The sequence below is a fragment of the Carcharhinus amblyrhynchos genome, chromosome 8 (genome assembly GCF_965287045.1).
Source record: "Carcharhinus amblyrhynchos chromosome 8, sCarAmb.v2.hapA, whole genome shotgun sequence".
Lineage (NCBI taxonomy): Eukaryota > Metazoa > Chordata > Chondrichthyes > Carcharhiniformes > Carcharhinidae > Carcharhinus > Carcharhinus amblyrhynchos.
Genome location: NC_137331.1, coordinates 59,972,781 through 59,995,772, shown reverse-complemented (window position 1 = coordinate 59,995,772; position 22,992 = coordinate 59,972,781). Strand labels below are relative to the sequence as shown.

The window sequence follows — 22,992 nt, the reverse complement described above, 5'->3', positions numbered from 1 at the left end:
TTTATTTTTTGCTGCAGGAATTCCTCAGGGTAGAGTCCTAGGCCCAACCATCTTCAGCTGCTTCATCCATGACATTCCTTCCATCATAAGATCAGATGTGGGGATGTTTGCTGATGACTCCACAATGTTAAGCACCAATCATGATTTCTTAGATACTGAACCAGTCTGTGTCCAAATGCAATAATATCTAGACAAGATTCAGGCTTATGCTGATAAGTAGCAACATTTTTGTCACACAGGTGTCAGGCAATGACCATTTCCAACAAGAGAAAATCTAACCATTTTCCATTAACATTCAATGGCATTTCCATCGCTGAATTCCCCCACTATCAACATCCTGAGGATTACTATTGACCAGGAATTGATTGGAGCAGGCATGTAAATTCTGTGGCTATGAGAGCAGGTCAGATGCTGGGAATTCCAGGATTCTAGAATCCTGAAACTCCCTCCCTGGAGCAGTAACTCACCTCCTGATGTACCAAATTCTGTCCACCAGCTACAAGGCACGAGTCAGGAATGTAATGGGATACTCTGCATTAGCCTGGAGGAGTGCAGTTCCATTGACACTCAAGAGGTTCCACACCATCCACTTGATTGGTATCCCATCCCTCTCCTGGACAATTGCTCTCTCCATCACTGACACAGAATGACAGCAGTGTATACCATCTACAAGATGTATTGCAGCAACTCACCAAAGCTCATAGCTCCGTCCGAACACGCACTCTCTATTACCTAGTCAGAAGCAAATGCATGGATAATTTACCAGAATGATAGGGAGTGGGATAGCTTGATCTTGGGTTTGAACATAGCTCGACACAACATTGAGGGCCGAAGGGCCTGTACTGTACTATACTGTTCTATGTTTCTGTGTCTTCGTTTCTATCACCACCTACAAGTTCCCCTCCAAGTTACTCACCATCCTGATTGGAACTCTATCAGCTTTCCTTCACTTAGGCTAAGTTAAAACCCTGGAACTCCCTCCTTAACAACTCAATAAATCCTCATTTAGACTCAGAGGAGGGCTCCAAAGGACAGCATGCAGTAAGGGACTGATGGCAGGGTACCCAGATCTTGGCGCATTGGCAGGCCATATGAAAGCCTGTGTCATTGTGAAGGAATTGAGTGCTAAATCTTACAGGACCTTGGCAGAGCTTGGAGTCCAGCTTCTGCAGCGTGCAAGCCATAGGCAACTCAATTAATGCACTTTTAAACCCGGTGCAATGCAGCACCTGACAGCTATATGTCTCAGCTTCCAATGCGGCATGGCCAGACATGTCTGAGTATTGCAATGGAAGCTCAAACTGAAGTTATACATGTACCGTGCATGCTTAGACTGCTGCTATCATTGCTATGGATATAGGCATTCAATGGGTCTTACAGCCTCTCACAGCAGTCCAGCAATCTATCCTCCAGCACGTTGCTAGAATTGCTGAAATGCTGGTCTGGTGCAATGCCAATGGCTACATAATGGATGAACCTGCTGTCCTCTCTCAGGATCTCAGGATGTGCTCCCACATTGTCGCTTGGCTTGTGCCCTTGCAGCTGCTTTTCAGACTGCAGCCTTGTCATATTGAGCTGATGCAGGTTAAAGCCAGGCTGCGATGAAGCCAGAACTGTGTAAAGCCAGCCATAGTGCAGCCAGTGGATAGTACTACATGAGAGCACTGGTTAGACAAAAGCATATGGAAGTAATGGCAGACTTGCAACAAGGGGAATCTTACCCTGTCAAATCTTTACATGCAACAACTTTCCTCACACAACAGTGGATAGTGAACTGGGAGATGTTGGAAGGTATTCCTGTTCCAGCCTGGAAAGAGGTTGATGCTGAAGGCCCATGGTTACCATCAAAGTGACTGTCAGTGCCATCCTTGCCCTGTTTTGAGGCTGCAGGACTATAGGTGACGGATTTCAGTGTGGAAAAGTTTCTCATTGATTTTGAGATATGAGAATTGCTCCCTGAAGTGGATATATCCTCCCACTGGGAGCACTGCCTCTCCTTCTCCTTCTTGCCCTTTGTGTGCGTGCTGCCTCTGCTTATTCTCCCTGTCATACTGCTGGCCAAGGGGCATAGAAACCACTGAACCCATGACTCAAAGCAAATGATCTGAGCAGACCTCTTCAAGTCAGAACCAAAGCCTTCACCATATATCTCCCTGTAAACTCAACAGCTTTCAAGGAGCAGTACAAACCACTAAGTACTTTGATTCACTCAGCAGCAGCTATTGGAAATCAAACAACTCCACTGAAAGTAGTTGATGATCAATCTCTTTAAATAACATTTGTTGAATCCCTTTTTGTTACTGAGTGAATGTTTAGCTTGAGAAGGAAGTTAGCTGGACAACTGAGTTAGAAAATGAGAGCATCAAATCAGTTTCAAATCCTGAATGATACTAGGTTTATCTACTCTACTCACTTTTGATGTATTCCTCCTGCACCTGTATTAATGACCTATCCAAAATTGTGCCAAGGCAGCCTGTGCATTGCTAGTGAAAGATCAGCAGTTTATGGATTCTAATTGTAACCCATTTCGGTTATGTGCTTTTTTTAGTCCTTTTTTATTCTTTGATGGGATGTGGGTATCACTGACATGACGACACCCACATTCCTAATTGCCTTTGAACTGAGTGTCTTGCTAAGCCATTTATTGGGCAGTTAAGAGCCAACCACATGGGTCTGTAGTCATATGTAAGGCTAAACCAGGTAAGGATGGCAGATTCCCTTGTCTGAAGGCAGTAATGATCCATTTCTTACGACAATCCAGATTCAGTCAATGTGGGACTTCTGCCCATGTCTGTAGAGGATTAGTGTGAGCCTCTGGATTACTAATACAATGACATTCCACTATCTCCCCTAGTTCACCTTCCAGTGAGAGAGAGAAGGTCCCATGAATAAATGTGCTTAAATAAAAAGAATGCATAGTTGAGAGTACATTGTTACAGCTCTTGGGGTCATGTCAATACCCAAATTGAGAATGGACAGAAAAGCTGCAATCTGGATCATGGGGAACCTTTGTGGAAGTGATTAGGCGTGCTGAACTTGAAAGATTATTTACTGCAAAACTGAAAAATGTGACAAGGTAATTGTAGAGTCAGGAAACTATCTTCAAAAATGCTCAACCACAAGTTCACAATGAATCGGTTTTGTGTTTCGCTTGCAGTGCAGTTAGAATGTGACGTCAAGTCCAATGCAATGTCATGTTGAGGTCAGGGTTTTCTGCTTTTACACTTGCAAACCAGAAATTTTCTGCTTGTTGAAGTGAACAGCAAATTATGGACAACTGAGTACAGAAGAAGGAAATCCTGGCTTCAAATTTAATTTCTTCAAAGTTTGTTCCCTGAAGTGCCAGTATTCTTGGATATCTTTCACACGTGTAAATTAAACTATCTTTTGCTGTATTTGCCATAAAGTTAAAATCAAGTCAAATGTTGCAGTTTGCTAATTGTGATAAAGAAACACTCACTGCACATTGGATCAGGCAATTTTTCAGGCATTAGGCCCTTTTCATATATTAATGAGGGGCCTAAAACTTAAATCAGGCCCAATTTGTGAAATTGGATTCTGATGAATGATTTTGATAATCAGTAATATGAAGAGAGAATTGAATAGGCAATTGGATGTTTTATTTAAATTTTGAAACTTAGCTAGGTACTCGTATTTAATTTTTCAAAGTTACTTCCAGATTCTTTTCTAAACATATGACCTGATGTAATTAAGTCAAAACAATGAGAATGCAAATTGTTGAGCTGCTGCAGAAAAGATCTTTTATTTTGTTTTGCACCAATAAATCAATTGCTTCCCTTCAAGTGTAATTGAAAGACTTTTTGGATGTTAGCCTGTTATTTGTAATTGAAGGAGAAAACAAACATAAACGTAACCAATATATTCTGTCTATATTTTTAAAAATTGATTCTTAGAGTCCATGTTGGGACTGATCATATTTAAGATCTAATTAGATTTTACTTGCAGTCGGAACTAAGGAAATTGGATGCAAATCCTTTTCGTGTGTAATTTAAAATGTTAGATTTACTGTGATAATAAACCTATTGTAACCTTCCAACATTTTAGAATTAATGTTGTTGTGGTAGAAAAGAAGCTGCTCTTCTCCACACCCACTTCAGGAGCTCATCTAGATTACAAGGATTTTTTAAATCTTAATCCTCCTCCAGGCAATGTTTGGAGCTAAAACAGATAACACAAATCTATCTGATACTCCACAATGACAGCACATCTCATTTCTTAAAGGAGGTGAGTTAATTTCTACATTTTAGCGACTGATGTCTTTCAGATTAGGTTACGTTCAATTTGCCACAGCCTGCTGGAATAATGCTTACCTTTCTGCATCTGTTCCTGGCAAGGCGGAAATTTGGGGTTTTCATAATTTGTTTTTTTCAATATTCTCGTGATGAGGTTCGTTTAATCTGATTTCTGCAGCAGGTTACGGAATTCTGTAAATTGCAAATAAAGCAAATGAGAAAGCAACTTCTAGAGTGTTAAGAAATATGGCTCACACACTTCATTGCTGCATTTATCACAATCCCATAGGTAAGCCATCAGTGAAAAAGAGCCCCAGCACGTATCCACTGGAAATGTGGGAAAAATTCCCTGGAAAAGAGGAGAAAGTCACTCAGGTATTCTTTCTTCATTTATTTTGACCCACTTCTATCTTCTTTGTTGTTTATTTATTCTCCTACATCTTTTTCTTAGATTAATTCATAAAATGGTATACTGTACACCAAAATTTAAAGTAGGAATTAAATTGGACATAGTTCAGCTTTAACTTGCATGTCTTTACGTACATCTGGGGTTGAGGGCTGGTGGTCAATGCAGACACAGTTGGATTAGTGCCCACTTGATTAGATGTGGAGGATCCTCCACACCCCTCTCATCCATGAGCCCATCCAAGTTTTTCTTAAATGTTAGAAGTGACCCCGCATTTACCACTTTATCCAGCAGCTCATTCCACATCCCCACCACTCTCTGTGTGAAGAATCCCCCCCATAATATTCCCTTTAAACTTTTCTCCTTTCACCCTTAACCCATGCCCTCTGGTTTTTTTTCTCCCCTAGCCTCAGAGGAAAAAGCCTGCTTGCATTCACTCTATCTATACCCATCAAAATCTTATACGCCTCGATCAAATCTCCCCTCATTCTTCTACGCTCCAGGGAGTAAAGTCCTAACCCTATTCAATCTCTCTCTGTTACTCAATTTCTCAAGTCCCGGCAACATCCTCCTGAACCTTCTCTGCACTCTTTCAACCTTATTTACATCCTTCCTGTAACTAGGTGACCAAAACTGTACACAATACTCTAAATTCGGCCTCACCAGTGCCTTATACAACTTTATCATAACACTCCAACTTTTATACTCGATACTCCAATTTATAAAGGCCAATGTACCAACAGCACTCTTTACGGCTCTATTCACCTGTGATGTCACTTTTAGGGAATTCTGTATCTGTATTCCCAGAACCCTCTAGATAGGCTGGGCGAATGGGCCAGGAATTGGCAAATGGAATTTAATGTTGGCAAGTGCGAGGTGGTCCACTTTGGTAGGAATAATGGTAGGAAGGACTATTACTTGCGTGGAGAAAAACTGCAGCAGGCGACGGTGCAGAGGGACCTCGGGGTCCTTGTGCATGAGTCGCAAAAACCCAGCTTGCAGATGCAGCAGATGGTCAGGAAGGCAAATGGGATGCTGGCCTTCATAGTGAGGGGGATTGAATATAAAAGTAGGGAGGTCTTGCTGCGGCTGTATAGGGCATTGGTGAGGCCGCAGCTGGAGTACTGTGTGCAGTTTTGGGCGCCGTATTTACGCAAGGATATTTTGGCCTTGGAGGGAGTGCAGAGGAGGTTTACTAGGCTGATGCCAGAGTTGAGGGGGTTGAGCTATGAGGAGAGGCTGAATAAACTAGGCTTGTACTCGTTAGAGTTTAGAAGAATGAGGGGAGATCTCATTGAGACATATAAGATGATAAATGGGATGGATAGGATAGAGGCGGAGAGACTCTTCCTGCTCAGAAAGGACAGTAGGACTAGGGGGCACAGCCTCAAGATAGAGGGGGGGCGGTTTAGAACGGAGTTGAGGAAGAACTTCTTCAGTCAAAGGGTGGTGAATCTCTGGAATTCTCTGCCCGTTGAAGTGGTGGAGGCTGCCTCGCTTAATATTTTTAAAAAGTGGGTTGATGGGTTTTTGATAGGCAAGGGGATTAAGGGTTATGGGGAGAGGGCGGGAATGTGGAACTGAGACACGACAGATCAGCCATGATCTTATTGAATGGCGGGGCAGGCTCGAAGGGCCAGATGGCCTACTCCTGCTCCTATTTCTTATGTTCTTATGTTCTTATGTTCTGGCCCAATTGCACGGGGTGGGGTGTGGATTTCAGTGGAGTTTTTGGAGTTGACTGCCATAATTTTGGAGAAAAGTCATAGAAACTCAATTTACATGTAAAAACTGGGTTTTTGTTAAAGTTACAGCAGTCAATTAAGAGACCTCCAGTGAATAATCTTTGCAAACTCCTGCGTTTGGCCTGTTCATAGGTGCTTAGACCAACGCAAGAGCTCTGGCATAATGAATTTAGATGCAGATGGCAGCAATGGAATTCCTGTTTGATGGTTGGCAGAGTGGAGTTACTGATAAATGTGGTTGATGCAGAGATAATCACCAGAATTCTACCTCCTTGCCCGCCAAGGGATTGGAGCGGGCAAGGGTCGCACAATGGAAATGTCAGTTGACCTCAGACAGGATATTCCAGTCTCGCTTAAGTGAAGCCAATGGGTCGATTCTCCCAAAGAAATTCTAAGTGCTGAATTCATGTAAAAATGAGTAATCCCGCTGGTTTTTTTCAGCATGATTTTCAAAATGTATCTCCCACACACTGTGCATCAGAGAGTACCCTAGCATGAGTCACACTAAAAATCAGTGTGCTGTGGCCTATTCCCTCTGGAGAAGCTGGCAGCATAGCACTGAGGGGGTCACTGTGCATGCACCAATCTGTCAGAGCAGAGATTGTGCATGTGCAGAAGGCCTGCACTGCTGGCCTCCCAATCGCTGGCCAGCTGATCACTGGTCATCCCTATGACCATGCATCACTGCCCCCCCAACCCCCTGCTCCCATGCCATTACCACTCCCCTTCTTCCCATTCCCCCCAGCCCACCTCAATTCCCCCATCCCAGGCAATCCCAATTTCCTGGATTCCCCCCGATTCCACCTTAATTTCCCCCCTCCCCCGGCAGTCCCAATTTAGCCACCCCCCACCCCCCACACTGCAATGGCCAGCCCTGATCTTCTGCCCACAATCCAAATACAAAATGGCAATCGCTGGAGTGAGATTTCAGTCCCAGGCCTGCTAATGAGATATAAATCTTAATTTAAATAATTTATACAGCTCTGCGCAATTTCTGGCACAGAGCTGATGACGTTGGAAATCTAGCAGCCGGAGATGAGCAGAGGTCATGCCGAACAGCAGGAAGCCCAATGGACAGCCTCCACTGAAGTCTCCTGGCTGGGAGAATTACTCCCAATTACTCTATTTGTCATTAAAGTGCATTCTCCCTGGATACTGTCAGAGCAGGGTACCTAGCAGAAAATGGTGACCCGGTTCAAGGCAAGATCTGGCAATAGGCATGGAAGAAACTGACAAGATAGGACTACACAACAGCTCTATTTTTAAAATGCATATCTTTGCTATGTGTACTATGAAGTGTTGCTGGGCAAACTTTTTCACATTTACTTATAATTCAAGCCAGGCCCTCAAACAACTTTATCAGTGTTGACCGTGCATATCTTTATCAGTATTATCCAACAGGATTTCAATGACAAACTTGTGGCAATCAGGTCACCATATTCCCTACACAATACAAAATATATGCAATAATAAGAGAACAAAAAGCACTTCTTTTTGAAATACTGTTTGAGATTTTGCAGCACCATCATTCAGGACTGCTGCATTCACTATCAGAGCCCAAAGAACTGCTTCAAAAGGGTTTTGTAATCTGCAAAACAAACCAGATGTTCCAATTCTCAAAGGGTGGTGGCAACCTGTTAACTGAAGTGCTCTGTCTTGGTTAGTATGTCATGATGTGGAGATGCCGGTCTTGGACCGGAGTAAATACAGTAAGAAGTCTCGTAACACCAGGTTAAAGTCCAACAGGTTTATTTGTAGCAAACGCCACTAGCTTTTGGAACTGGTTGTTCCTTTGTCAGGTGGGTGGGAGTTCTGATCACAAACAGGGCATATAAAGACACAAACTCAATTTACATGAATAATGATTGAAATGTGAGTCTTTACAGCTAATCAAGTCTTAAAGGTACAGACAATGTGAGTGGAGAGAGCATTAAGCACAGGTTAAAAAGATGTGCATTGTTTCCACAGTTACAGACAGCGTGATATGTCACACTATTTGTAACCCCCACAACTCGCCTGGACTCGCAAAATCTCACTAACTTTCCTGGATTTTGGATATCTGTTGTTGTTGTGAAGGCCAATATTTCACAACACTTCACAGAGCAGTCTCACGGCTCTAAATATATTGTCATTTAAGAGGAACTCAGAAATGTCAGGAACAGAGACGGTAACAAATGGCTGATTATTATTCTTGTTTCATTGAGTAAGTGGTCCTTCAGGTTCCAGGTCACTACACTCCTGATAACTTAACAATAATCTAATAAACATTGTCATTGATCGATGTGTGACTCCTGCCTAACAGCGATGTGTTTGATTTTCCTTGCTCCAAAAGAGATTGATACCCACACTCATACCCACAACCTCAACTTCAACACAACTCAGTACTCTGTGTGTCTTCAAATATGACCAATATCAATCTGCCATGTGCTTGTGACTGATTCACCATATGTGGCAAGTGGTGATCGCATTGAATACTGACTTATACAGTACACTTTACAGTTGTCAGGTGTATATAATGGATCTCAATGCATAGGAGTTCCACCCAGTGACCTGGCTAATATTTGTCCCTCAACCAACATCACTATAACAGATTATCTGGCCATTGTCACATTGCTGGAAGCAAATTAGCTGTTTCTTCAGAGCTGTGAATAAGAGTCATACAGACTCAAAATGTTAACTTGTTTCTTTCTCCACAGATGCTGCCAGATCCACAGAGGTCTTCCAGCATTTCCAGCATCTGCAGTATTTTGCTTTTATTTTACTGTACAAACCTGACCTTGCCATTACCAAACACCTTGGCCAAATATATGTGAGGACCACATAGGTTCACAACTCTTCCTGATAGCAATTTCAACAACTTGTGATGGTGATTCTTCATTCTATTCTTCTGGTTCAATTTCAGATTTCTTTCTTTCACTCCACTCCTTTAATGACCCTCTTATTGTCCTGATTGTTTTCCTTCTACTGTGCTAAATGAAAATCTTAATTTGGGTTGTTTTCTAAGAAATTGTTGAGCTGGTGTTCCGCTGGCAGTAATGTGAGATGGTTACGATAGGTAAAATTTGCGGGTCTGTGATCCAATGAAGACTGACGTTTCTTCAGATTTGTGTCTAGAAATTGTCTCACAAGTACGCTTAATAATTTACACTGGGTGCTCTGCTACTTCACTGGATGATACAATGGAACTTGAATGTGTTTTCTGCAGTTCATTCTCAAAGATTCTGCAAACTCTTCTGAACAAACTGAGGTCTGTTGACAGACACAATATTCCCTGGGAACCCATTAACAGAAAACTATCTAGTTTTAAGTTTGTGTTAAATTCATAGAAAATCCTTCAACCCACAGTGAATGCCTACCTATCACAATGAGAAGTTGTTGCCCTTCTAATTTTTCATAATCTATGTGCAGCCTCTGCCACACTTTAGCTGACCATTTCTAATGCTGCAAAGATACCAATGGTGGCTTCTTTTCCATTGCTTGACATACTCCACATTGTTTCACTTTGTTCACAATGTCCTTATCAAACCAAAGATAGTTATTTGCTCAAGTCTTTGTCAAATATATCCTTCAGCGTTAACCATGAAGATCACATACAACTGTGATCTACACTTTCCAGGAATTACAACTCTGGTTCTCTACATGACGCAACGTTAGTCAACTGACAGTTAATTCTTATCTATAAAAAATGGTCTGATTTCTAATTCCAATATCCTTGTAGGCATACACCCTTATCAATATAGGGTCCCTAAGAGTTGTTCTACCAATGCCATCTACTATGACTGGCACCTCATTTATGTACAAAAAGAAAAATACATCTTTCCTGTTGGACTCTACCTCTGATGGTGATGGTAATCTAAGCATTGCATCAGCATTACAGTGACCTTTTGATATTGGTACAGTTCCAGTATCCTTGATCCATAATTCTGAAAATTAAAACCTCCAAAAAGACACTATTTTGAAATTCATCAAACTTTAGCATAGGACGTCTATGAACTGGACTGACATGACCCGAGCTGACTGCACCTAACCTTTGTTACACAATGGTATATTTTACTTTTCCAATCATTTTATTTACTTTAGACTGTAGCAAGCCTAGCTTTAGACCATTGTAGTAGAAGTAGCTGAGGTATATATGCAGTATCTGTAAACAGAAATGATCTGAGATGCTAAATGCAATCATTCTCAAAGGTTTCGGATAAATGATACTCAACTTGTATAGGCAGTCAAAATCAAAGCCTATCTCTGTATTTGGACTACACCTAACATGGACACTAAGGCTGGATTCCGAATAGCAGTTAATGGCATATGATCAGTTAAAGAACATTACAGCACAGTACAGGCCTCAATGTTGTGCCAAGCTATGTCCAATCCCAAGATCAAGTAATCCCACTCCTTATAATTCTGGTGTGCTCCATGTGCCTATCCAATAACCGCTTGAAAGTTCCTAAAGTGTCCGACTCCACTACCACAGCAGGCAGTGTACTTCACACCCCAACCACTCTCTGAGTAAAGAATCTACCTCGGACATCCCTCCTATATCTCCCACCATGAACCTTATAGTTAAGCCCCCTTGTGACAGCTACATCCACCCAAGGAAATAGTCTCTGCACGTCCACTCTATCAATCCCTCTCATCATCTTATAAACCTCTATTAAGTCACCTTTCATCCTCCTCCTCTCCAAAGAGAAAAGCCCTAGCTCCCTCAACCTTTCCTCATTAGACCTACCCTCCAAACCAGGCATCATCCTGGTAAATCTTCCCTGCACTCTCTCCAATGCTTCCACATCCTTCTTATAGTGAGGTGACCAGAACTGAGCACAATATTCCAAATGTGGTCTCACCAACGTCCGGTATAGTTGCAGCATAACCGCACAGCTCTTAAACTCAAACCTCCTGTTAATAAACGCTAACGCACTATAAGCCTTCTTCGCGGCTCTATCCACTTGAGTGGCAACCTTCAGAGATCTGTGGATCTGAACCCCAAGATCTCTCTGTTCCTCTACATTCCTCAGAACCCTGCTGTTGACCCTGTAATCTGCATTCAAGCTTGTCCTACCAAAAATGAATCACCTCATATTTATCAGGGTTAAGCTCCATCTGCCACTTTTCGTCCCAGCTCTGCATCCTATCAATATCTCTTTGCAGCCTGCAAGAGCCCTCCACCTCATCTACTACTCCACCAATCTTGGTGTCGTCAGCAAATTTACTAACCCACCCTTCAGCCCCCTCTTCCAAGTCATTGATAAAAATCACAAATAGCAGAGGACCCAGCACTGACCCCTGTGGTACACCCCTGGTAACTGGCCTCCAGTCTGAAAATTTTCCTTCCACCACCACCCTCTGTCTTCTATGATATAGCCAGTTACTTATCCAATAGGCCAAATTTCTTTCTATCCCACACATCCTTATCTTCTTCATGAGCCTACCATGGGGAACCTTATCAAACACCTTACTAAAATCCATGTATATGACATCAATTGTTCTACCTTCGTCTACACACTTAGTTACCTCCTCAAAGAATTCGATCAAATTTGTAAGGCAGGACTTACCCCTCATGAAGCCATGCTGACTATCCCAGGTTAAACTGCATCTTTCCAAATGGTCATATATCCTATCTCTCAGGACCCTTTCCATTAACTTACCAACCACTGAAGTAAGACTAACTGGCCTATAATTACCAGGATCATTCCTATTTCCTTTCTTGAAAAGAGGAATAACATTTGCCACTCTCCAGTCCTCTGGCACTATCCCTGTGGACAGTGAGGATCCAAAGATCAAAGCTCAAGGCTCCGCAATCTCATCCCTTGCCTCCCAAAATATCCTAAGATGTATCCCATCTGGCCCAGGGGACTCATCCACCCTCAGGTTTTTCAAAATTGCTAATACATCTTCCCTCAGAACATCTACCTCCTCCTTCCTATCAGCCTGTATCACACACTCCTCCTCAAAAACATGGCCCCTCTCCTTAGTGAACACTGAAGAAAAGTATTCATTCAGCACCTCACCTATCTCTTCTGATTCCATGCACAAGTTCCCACTACTATCCTTGACTGGCCCAAACCTGACCCTGGTCATTCTTTTATTTCTCACATAAGAGTAAAAAGCCTTGGAGTTTTCTTTTATCTGACCCACCAAGGACTTCTCATGCCCCCTCCTAGCTCTCCTAAGCCCTTTCTTTAACTCATTCCTAGCTACCTTGTAACACTCAAGCAACCCAACTGAACCTTGTTTTTTCATCCTTACATACACTTCCTTTTTCCTCTTGACAAGACATTCAACCTCCTTTGTGAACCATGGTTCCCTCACTTGGCCATTTCCTCCCTGCCTGCCAGGGACATACCTTTTAAGAACATGCAGTATTTGTTCCTTGAAAAAGCTCCACTTTTCGTTTGTGCCCATACCTGACAGTTTTTGCTCCCATCTTATGCTCCCTAATTCTTGCTTAATTGCATCATAATTACCCCTGCTCTGATTATAAACTTGCCCTTTCATGTGACCCTATCCCTCTCCATTGCAATAATGAAGGACACCGAATTATGGTCACTATCTCCAAAGTGCTCTCCCACAAACAAATCTAACACTTGGCCCGGTTCATTACAGAATACCAAGTCCAATGTGGCTCCCACCTCTTGTCAGCTTATCTACATATTGTTTCAGGAAACTCTCCTGCACACACGGTACAAAAAGTGTCCCATCCGAACTATTTGACCTATAAAGGTTCTGATCAATATTCGGAAAGTTAAAGTCTCCCATGATAACTACCCTGTGACCTCCACACCTATCCATAATCTGCTTTGCCATTTCCTCCTCCACATCTCTATTACTATATGGGGGCCTATAGAAAATTCCTAACAACGTAACCGATCCTTTCCTATTTCTAACTTCAGCCCATATTACCTCAGTAGGCAGATCGCCCTCAAAATGCCTTTCAGCAGTTGTTAAACTATCCTTGATTAACAATGCTACTCCTCCACCTCTTTTACCGCCTTCCCTACTCTTACTGAAACATCTATACCCCAGAACTGCCAACAACCATTCTTGGCCCTGTTCTAACCATGTTTCAGTAACGGCCACAACATCATAGTCCCAAGTACCAATCCATGCTCCAAGTTCACCTACCTTATTCCTGATGCTCCTTGCATTAAAGTAGATACACTTCAACCCACCATCCTGTCCACCTGTACATTCCTGTGACCTCGGTACCTTCCTCAGTACCTCGTGACCCTCAACTCTGGCTTTCAGACCACATCTCATTTTCCCACCCCCCTGACAAATTAGTTTAAACCCCCCCAAAGAGCAGATGCAAATTTCCCTCCCAGGATATTAGTGCCCCTCTGGTTCAGGTGCAAACCATTCTACTTGTACAGGTCCCACCTTCCCCAGAATGTGCTCCAATTATCCAAGTAAATGAAACCCTCTCTCCTACACCATCCCTGCAGCCACATGTTTATCTGCATTCTCTCCCTCTTCCCCAACTCGCTAGCACGTGGCACCAGCAACAAACCAGAGATGACAACATGCTTTGTCCAAGCTTTCAGCTTCCAGCCTAGCTCCCTAAATTCCTATTTTAAATCCCCATCCCTCTTTCTACCTATCATTGGTACCAATGTGTACCACGACCTGTGACCAATCTTCCTCCTCCCTTAAGGATCTTGAAAACACAGTCCGAGACATCACAGACTCTTGCACCCGGGAGGCAACATATCATCCGTGAATCGCTTTTTCTGCCACAGAACTTCCTATCTATCCCTCTAACCATCATGTCCCCAATTACTATTGCTCTCCTGCTCTCCCCCCTTACCTTGTACTCGTTTAGAAGAATGAGGGGAGATCTCATTGAGACGTATAAGATGATGAATGGGATGGATAGGATAGAGGTGGAGAGACTCTTCCCGCTCAAAAAAGACAGTAGGACTAGGGGACACAGCCTCAAGATAAAGGGGAGGCGGTTTAGAACGGAGTTGAGGAGGAACTTCTTCACTCAAAGGGTGGTGAATCTCTGGAATTCTCTGCCCGTTGAAGTGGTGGAGGCTGCCTCGCTAAATATTTTTAAGAAGCGGGTTGATGGGTTCTTGATAAGAGAGGGGATTAAGGGTTATGGGGAGAGGGCGGGAAAGTGGAACTGAGCCACGACAGATCAGCCATGATCTTATTGAATGGCGGGGCAGGCTCGAAGGGCTAGATGGCCTACTCCTGCTCCTATTTCTTATGTTCTTATGTTCTTATGTTCTGAAGCACAGGGACGGACTCAGTACTCATAGTCCGGTCGCTCTGGCTTACCACTGGTAGGTCATCCCCCTCAACAGAATCCAACACAGAATACTTGTTGTTGAGGGGAACAACCACAGGGGATCCCCACACTGGCTGCTTCCTCCCAGCCCCTCTCACTGTCACCCATCTATTTTCATTTTTTGGAGTCTCCAAATCCCTGAAGCTTTTATCTATGATCACCTCTGCCTCCCGAATGATCCGAAATTCATCCAGCTCCAGCTCCAGTTCACTAACGCGGTTTTTAAGGAGCTGGAGATGGGTGCACTTCCCACAGTTGAAATCGTGAAACTATGACCATACAAGCATTTATGAAATCTTCTTACTTCAGAAATCAACAACATCGATTCATGTTCTTTCAGAGCATAATTTCACTCACTGGCATTGAGATTACGAGAGGCAAATACATTTGGTCTCTCCTCCTAATCATAGCACCTTCTCTATCACATATTAGCTTAATCTTTTTGGACATGTTGTAATGTACAACCGTTGTATTCTCTACAAGTTGACTTTTATTCAGTTTGAATGCCTTGTCACACTGCTTTGTCCAATTTCACACAACACTGTTCCTCAAGAATTCTTTCAATGGACACAACAATGTTGCCAAATCTGGTCTGAATTTACTGTAGTAATTCACGAGGCCCAAAAAAGATCTGAGCACAGAAATGATCTGAGAGTGTGATGCAGTTCTTGTTTCTTGAACCTTTCTCTTGGTAGGATGTAACCGATCTTTGCCTATCATGTGACCCAAGTACTCCACCGAGTTTTCAAACATTTCCCATTTTTGCAGCTTCATCTAAACTCTATGCTTTTCCAACCGTTGGAACTTCTTTTTTAGTCTGTGATCATGGATATGACTGTTTGGAATTGAAATAAATATATCATTCAAACAGCATACCAGTCCCTCAAATCCTGGCAAAACTTGATTCATCTTGGAAACTGACAGAGGCTAAAGGTTCACTATACCTTTAATCATAGGAAACTGTAACAAACCTGCTTGTGTATTGATAGTCAATTATGACACAGATTGATCATCTAACTCAAGCTGCGGATAAGCATTTATCAGATCTAACTTTGAAAAAATCTGGCCTCCTGACAACATTGTGAACAGATCCTCCACATTTGGCAGCTTTCAAGGCTACAATAAGCTTTTTGATACTTGTTCCAAAATGATACCTTTCTACCATCTCCAAAGGCTTGAGGTTGTGCTGCTGCTCAACTTCATCAAAATGTCTTTCAAAGGCATTTTCTTTGGCTCTGCTGGAGTGAGCAAATCACTACATACAGGCCTACCTCAGTCAAAAATACTACCCTTTTCCCATACTGCCTTGTTGGCAGCTGAATATACAAAATCTATGAGCATATTGTAAATGATTTCTCACCACTCCACATATACACAAAAGACTGTCATTGCAGCCTTACTCCCCAGTCACTCCATAATTCCCATTAATGCAGCCACCTTGGAAGATCAGTTCACCGAGTTTTGGACTTATTTTAAACCCTTTTTTTCCAACAAAAACCACTCACAAGTCCCTCAGCTGGTCATCTGGAAACCTTTCCAACCAAAAAGTTCTTGGCTAGGGAATCCACCATCCCAACTGTGTTGCCAAACTGTCATACCTTTCCTGACAACATCACTTGTGCACACAACATGGAGGTTGGGAAATAGGCTGGTTTAGTTTGTTTTATTTTATACACATGAATGGTCACAAAATGTCACTATTACACTCACTGAAGAAATTCATGCAAAATGTGAAATATGTACAAGTGTCAAAGGTTGCCAGTACAACCTACTGTAAGCCTACTGTGTCGTTGTGTGTGCTTAATCCTGGACCAGCAGATGGGCACCGCAACAGCTCAGTGACTAGCACTGCTAACTGTGCAGATACATGGATTTGGGCCTGTGTCTGTGGGAGTTTGCGCATTCTCCCTGTGGTTGCGTGGGTTTCCTCCGGGCGCTCCGGTTTCCTCCCACACCCCAAAGATGTGCTCTTAGGCTGATTGGTGTACCAAATTGACACTATTCTCCCCTGAATCTGGCTACATTAGGGGTTCCACTCACATACACACAGGGCAGGATAGGTGTAGGAAGATGCGGCGGCGCAGGCTCATTAGGCCGAAGGGCCTGTTTCCCGTGCTGGGATGTTCTTTGTTCTTTGTTCTATTGGCTCATGACTTTAATGAGGTCTTGGATCTAAAATTATAATAAGACAAAAGCAGAAATATTTTCATTTTACACTTTTCATAGACACAGCAACCTGAATTAGTCTTTCCATTGCAATAATGTCAAGGACAAGAGGTGATTATGGACAAAGTTGTAAATGTCCCTCTCCAAACTAACCATCACATTTGGCAAGCCATTTTGCATGCTGTCAAATAATTTCCCCTTCTGAGATTTGTATTGGGGCATACACAATAGGCAGCAGGTAAGCTCAGTTGGCTGGAAGGAAAGTGGTCGGTGATTCAGAATACTGCCAAATGCATGAGTTTGATTCCCATTCCAGCTGAGGTAAACGTTAGACCTTCCTCCTTGCCCTGCCCAGCAAGTGGAGGGCAAAGGCAAACCACAAATGACAATAAAAAATACCCAAGACTACAACTCGGGATTAAGCATTAGCAGACAATGAGCCAAGGACCTGTCTTCGGGCAGAGCACACATGAATGAATGAATGTATGTGGTATTGGCATGCATGTTTATTGTTCAATTCTAAGTCTAATTCAATATTTTCCCACAGAATAGAAACTCCTGGACAATCATAAGCTGCAAGTGAAGTGAATGATGCTGTCATATTGAACTGTCAACTGAAACACAGTACGAAGAAGGATACATTGTGATATGTAGGTCATGTCCTTGTAAGACATCTCAGCATCCAATACATGTCATGGTGTGGTGTTGTGGCATCAGGTAAGTTCTGTATTTATCTCTTAATGAAAGACAAATTCCTTTGTGCAAGGAGAACATTACAAGAATAGACACTAGACTGCAGTTACAGATTTATCTTCTGTAATCAACTCCATGGTCTCCAATATATTTAGAGTGAGATTATCCTGGGAATTTAGGGACTTGAGATCAGGTGTACAACATTTACCTATCAGAAAAAGCAAAGTATTGTGGATGCTGGAAATCTGTAGTAAAACACAAAATGCTGAATAAGTTCAGCAGGTCTGGCAGCATCTGTAGAGAAAGAACAGAGTTAACATTTCAAGTCCATTTGACTCTTCTACAGAAGATCATATGAATTCAAAACATTCGCCAAAACTTTGCTCCCATTCAAGCCAGTGGCAAGGGGTGCATTCAATGGGAAACCTCATTGACAACGGCGGGATCATAAGATCCTGCCGCCAGTGAGTGTGTGCTGCCTCCCATTGCCGTAAAACACACCGCGGGGTGGGAGAAAAATCCCTCCCAATTAGTGTTTCTGTCCTCACAGGTGATGCCAGATCTACTGAGTTTATCCAGCATTTTCTGCTTTTTATCTGTCTATCAGCCTCATTTTACCGACTGTATACTTCACTACTCTGGAATTGCCTTGAAATTGAAAGGTGTGTCCTTTATGAGAACCTCTTGCTATATTTTTATGGCTGTGAGACAAAATTATGCTGTTAAGGATAAGGAAATATTCCACATGAATATGCAGTTGACTGAGATGAAATCAGGTGTGTGAATGTGCCATATCCTAGCAGAATGCTCACAGGATAAGATATAGAATGATTTGTAAGGTGGGGATCAAAAATGTTTAAAAGACAGAGGTGATGTGACAAAAGGAGCATTATGAGATATAATATTTATCAAACTTCCATGGCAGCTGCTCATACACACAACAGAAACAGTAAAACACATGCAAATCAGTAACCAAATTGCTGCAGGATACAGAACATTTGATGCTATCAGAACTTTGGACAATGATATCGTCAGTGTAATGTTTTAACAATATGTATGACAGTTTACTTAAAGGGTGTATAAAAAGGCAATGAAAATTTACTGCAAATGCTTGCTCTCATTTCAAAATGTCACAAAAAAAAGTTGTGATTGTGTTCTGATGGATTGTGTAAATCGCTTCAAGTACTTTCACATGTCTCATGCGTCCAAGTCATGTCATCATTGAGCTTAAGGTTGACACACATCAACATCACCGTAGAAAATGAGGGCAGTTGCCAGACCAGTTAAAGGCTGACAGGAGCAATGTACATTTGGACCTCTGACGTTTATGGAGCAGAGGATACCTTTCAGCTCATTATGCCTGTGTCAGCACAACTGGAAAAGTCCTTAGCTAATTGCCTTGCTTTGTGCTCTCTTTGCACCTTCCTCTACTTCAAATATTTATTGAAATTTTCGTTTAAATATGCATTGACCTGTGATTTAACCATTGTCTGGGGCAATATTAAATCATGCTTGCTGTCTCTGTGACTGCCAGCAGGGGCTCAAGATCTGGAAGTCGCAGATCTCGCGCTGAAGTCGCAAGTTCAGACCATGCCTGCCCCTCACTAGCGATGTCACGGGGCATGAATCTTCTTTACATGAATTTCAATAAATTTTAATATCATTAACCTGTGCCCTTGCAAGATATTGACTTCATGCTGTATATTGATGTCATATCAGCACAACTTCAAACAGGTTCACCAAGCCATAAACTTGTCATGGGGGTCTCCCCGCAGATGTAAAGGTAAGTATAGCCCCGAGTGGAGAGGGGCACGGCCTGGCACTGCCCCCAGGCACTACCTCTTGGCAAAGGTCGGCACTATCATGTTGACACCATGCCAACTTGGCAATGCCGACCTGTGCCAAGGAGTGAGCCCCAGTGGGAACCTCATGGGGTGTGGGGTGCATTTAGATGTGCAGGAGACTGGAAGTGGATAGGGGAGCTGGGGATATTGGCGAAGGCAGTGGGAGGGACACATTTTGTTGAGACCCCCCCCAATATAACAGCGTGAAACACGTTCCCATGTTTGTTTTGGCAGAGCGTGGTAAGATCTGGAGAAAAAACTAGCTTGTTTCTCTGGAAGGAAACATGCCAGTTTTCTCACCGCAAACAGCATCCTGCCATTTTTTGGTAAGATTACCTCCTCTGTGTACAGGAATTTCTTCAAACATTGCTCTCAGAAAATTTATTTATTTATTTATTTATTTTTAAAATTTTTTATCATGGGATATGAACATCATTGGCTAGACCAGCATTTATTGCCCATCCCTAATTGCCCTTGAGAAAGGCGGCGATAATCCACTTTCTTGAACCATTGCAGTCCATGTGGTGTAGGTACACCCAGAGTGCTATTAAGAAGTGCGTTACAGAACTTTGATCCAAAAACAGTGAAGGAACAGTGAAATATTTCCACATCAGGATAATGTGTGGTTTGGGAGAGGAACTTGCAGGTGGTGTTCCTATTTGTCCACTGTCCTTGTTCTTTTTGGTGGGAGAGTTCATGGGTTTGGAAGGTGCTGTTGAAGGATTCTTGGTGAGTTGCTGCAGTGCATCTTGTAGATGGCACAATTTTTATTTAATGATCCCTTTTACTGACTCCCCAGTCAAAGGAAATATCTTTCCCAATTCACTTAATCAGAATCCTGCACACTTTTAAAACGCTCTCTTAAATCTCCTCTTGATCACTCAGTGAAATAATTTCTGTATCTGCAATCTCCTCACTACAATCATCCCTGGTGAATTTATACTGTACGCTTCATATGGTTTTAATGCCCTATCTATATTGGGTGTGCAAAAGTACACTTACCTCTCCAACTATTGCCTAACCAATGTTTTGTAAAAGTTTATTATTACTTCTTAATTGACTTAATTAACATATTTGCAATAGATTGTATATTCCATCTGTCTGCCCATTCATTAAGCTGAATATACCTCTTCCTGAAGTCTTTTACAATCATCTTGCTGTTCACGTAAATTTTGAACTTGTGTTCCTAGCACTCAAATCCAAAACATCTATATCCACCAAAATTAAAAGTGAAACCATCACTTATTTTTGGGACAGTTTTTAAGATTGTAGAGTACATGGGTTTAGAAGTAGCTGGCAGGGTTCGGGAGAGGTTGAGTTTCATCCACTAGAAATGCTAGTGTGTCAGGAAGCCAGCTCCAACCCACCGACTTTTGGGTTTAACTGAGGGACCTTTGGCAGGTTGTGCATTATCCCTTCAGGAGAAGCTGGTTATCAACTTAAGTATGGAAATTGCTCCAATGTAGTGATACTTCAACATCCTTTCAAATTTATTGTTGCATGCGTGGTTTTTAATGGATTCCTGAAACTTGCCATTGAAACCAAGGTGAGAATGCAAGGCAAATTCTGGTAAGTACTACAATAAATACTCAGACGTTGTTTTCATATGTTAGAGGTTACTTACTATATTTTGAATGTTCTGAGGTTCGGATCAGGATGTATGACATCTTGGCTGCCTTAGATTGTTTCCTTGTGTGGTCAAGATCTAGACAGGGGTTTTGGGGATTGTCTATTCTCCTAATGTGTAGTGCTCGAGTCCGTAGTTTCTCAAAACTATTATTCTTTATTTACAGGAAGTATTTACACATTTGGACCTCTACAGGAGGTTGGAGTTCTCCTCCTTCCAGGTCTCTCTTACTTCTCCGTCATGTGATCTAACGTCATTATTACATCAGCACCATGTATGCTAATAATGTTAACCCTTTACTCTACGTCTGCCCCCTGATCTTTATCCCTATCATACTTACGTCCTCCTATATCTCCCCCCAAATTCTCAGACTTCACAGGGTTAGTCTCTGAGGTGCCTTGATTAATCTCCCCAATCTCATGCTGATCTCCTTTTGTCGGGGAGGATATTCTGTACTTTCACTTCTGTTGGTGTGAGTGATCTACTAGGTGGCTGTAGAGCTAATAGTAAGTCTTTTATCTTCTTCATCAAGATCAGAGTAGTAAACTGAAGTTTCTATTGCCTTTTTCTTCATGAATATTAAGGAACTGTGGTATCTCCTTACAATACATTGGGTCTGTCTCTATGACTTAGGTTGTGGAGTTTTTTTTTGATGATTGTGTTTTCCTGCTGTGTGTCTTGGACTCTCTTCCCAGACTTTAGCACTGATCTCTCATATGGATATAGGTATGATTAAAGTTCCAGGTCTGGTTGCTTCTCTGTTCTTTCTCATGGTATTTCACCCTTGTAGTTTCTGTGGTGATACTGGGTTTGAGTTTTTGCTCTAAAATTAAAGCCATGTTCTCAATCTCCTACTCATGTTAAGAAACCATTTTACAGTGCTGAGGTTCGATAAATCAGAAAAACTAAATAAATCTTTATTTTTCTTTAATGTATCTTTGACGGTTCATACTCCTCTTTCAGCTTGTCCATTCACTTGAGGATAGTGAGGTGAACTGGTTGAATGAACAAAGCCATATTTGTTAGCAAAACTGTGGAATAGCTCATTTGCAAGTTACTTCCTCTGTGATATTATTTATCCACCGTGAGTAATGATCAATGACAATAAAGAAGGTTTTTATCTAATTTCAAATATGCCCATTCCCAAGTGCTATCCACAGCCTTGATGGAAAAGTAGAAGATAATAATGATTCTTTTTGTTTTTTGGCTGTTTGCAGCACAAGTAAGCTAGTTACAAATCATTTCTTCTATAGAGTGAATAATGCCTAGCTACCAGACTGATTGCTGTGCCCTTGCACTACATTTTACGACTCTTAGATGATCTTAGTAAGGTCGTTAAAGAATTTTCTCACTGAAGGTTAATAAGTCGCCAGTGAGTGTGAGATGATTGTGCTGTTCAAGAAATGCCATAGTCCCGATATTATTCTGACGATCTGTGTTGCACTAGCTCCTATGTCAATCTGTGCTTCCAAAGGACCGCTGCCCAGAATTAAACACAGTACTCTAAATGGAATACAAGTGCATAAACCCAATGTTATTCCTGTTAGGGTTATGTGAGCATATCGCAAAAGATGTGCCTTTGCAAGAAAAGCTTTTCTTTAGATCCTATTGCACAGGCAGGAAAATAATCAGGAGATGCCAAAAAGTGAAGGAGCTTGGCCACATGTACACAACTTGTATACCAGCAGGGAGTTGGTGAGATCATATTTATTTCTAATAACTTGAGAGATGATGCCCTTGGAAATGTCAGTGTGACCTACACAACAAAACAAGTGTAATTCAATACGTACGTCAACATCAACACCTCCAAATTAGTGTCTGAGACTGGCCTGAGAGTGTCAATCTCTTTAGATTCTACTGTAGAGTCCAACAGTGTGTAGTGATCTGAAATGGAGAATCTTTACAAAGAAGAGAAAACAGAAGAAATACAAATATCCCCAAAGCGCCTGATAATAGAGATTTTTTTGT

General features: G+C 42.0%; 1 protein-coding gene across 8 annotated transcripts in view; it reads left to right on the top strand.

Moving 5' to 3' along the window:
- Nucleotides 1–4,168: 4,168 nt before the first annotated feature.
- Nucleotides 4,169–22,992, top strand: part of dnajc5b (DnaJ (Hsp40) homolog, subfamily C, member 5 beta) — a 125,636-nt gene continuing 106,812 nt past the window's right edge. For all 8 annotated transcript variants that reach the window (XM_080194156.1, XM_080194149.1, XM_080194155.1 and 5 more), the window contains exons 1-3: nucleotides 4,169–4,245; nucleotides 4,543–4,628; nucleotides 17,408–17,577. The gene's annotated coding sequence lies outside the window, so the exon portion shown is untranslated. The remainder of the gene's footprint in view (nucleotides 4,246–4,542; nucleotides 4,629–17,407; nucleotides 17,578–22,992) is intronic.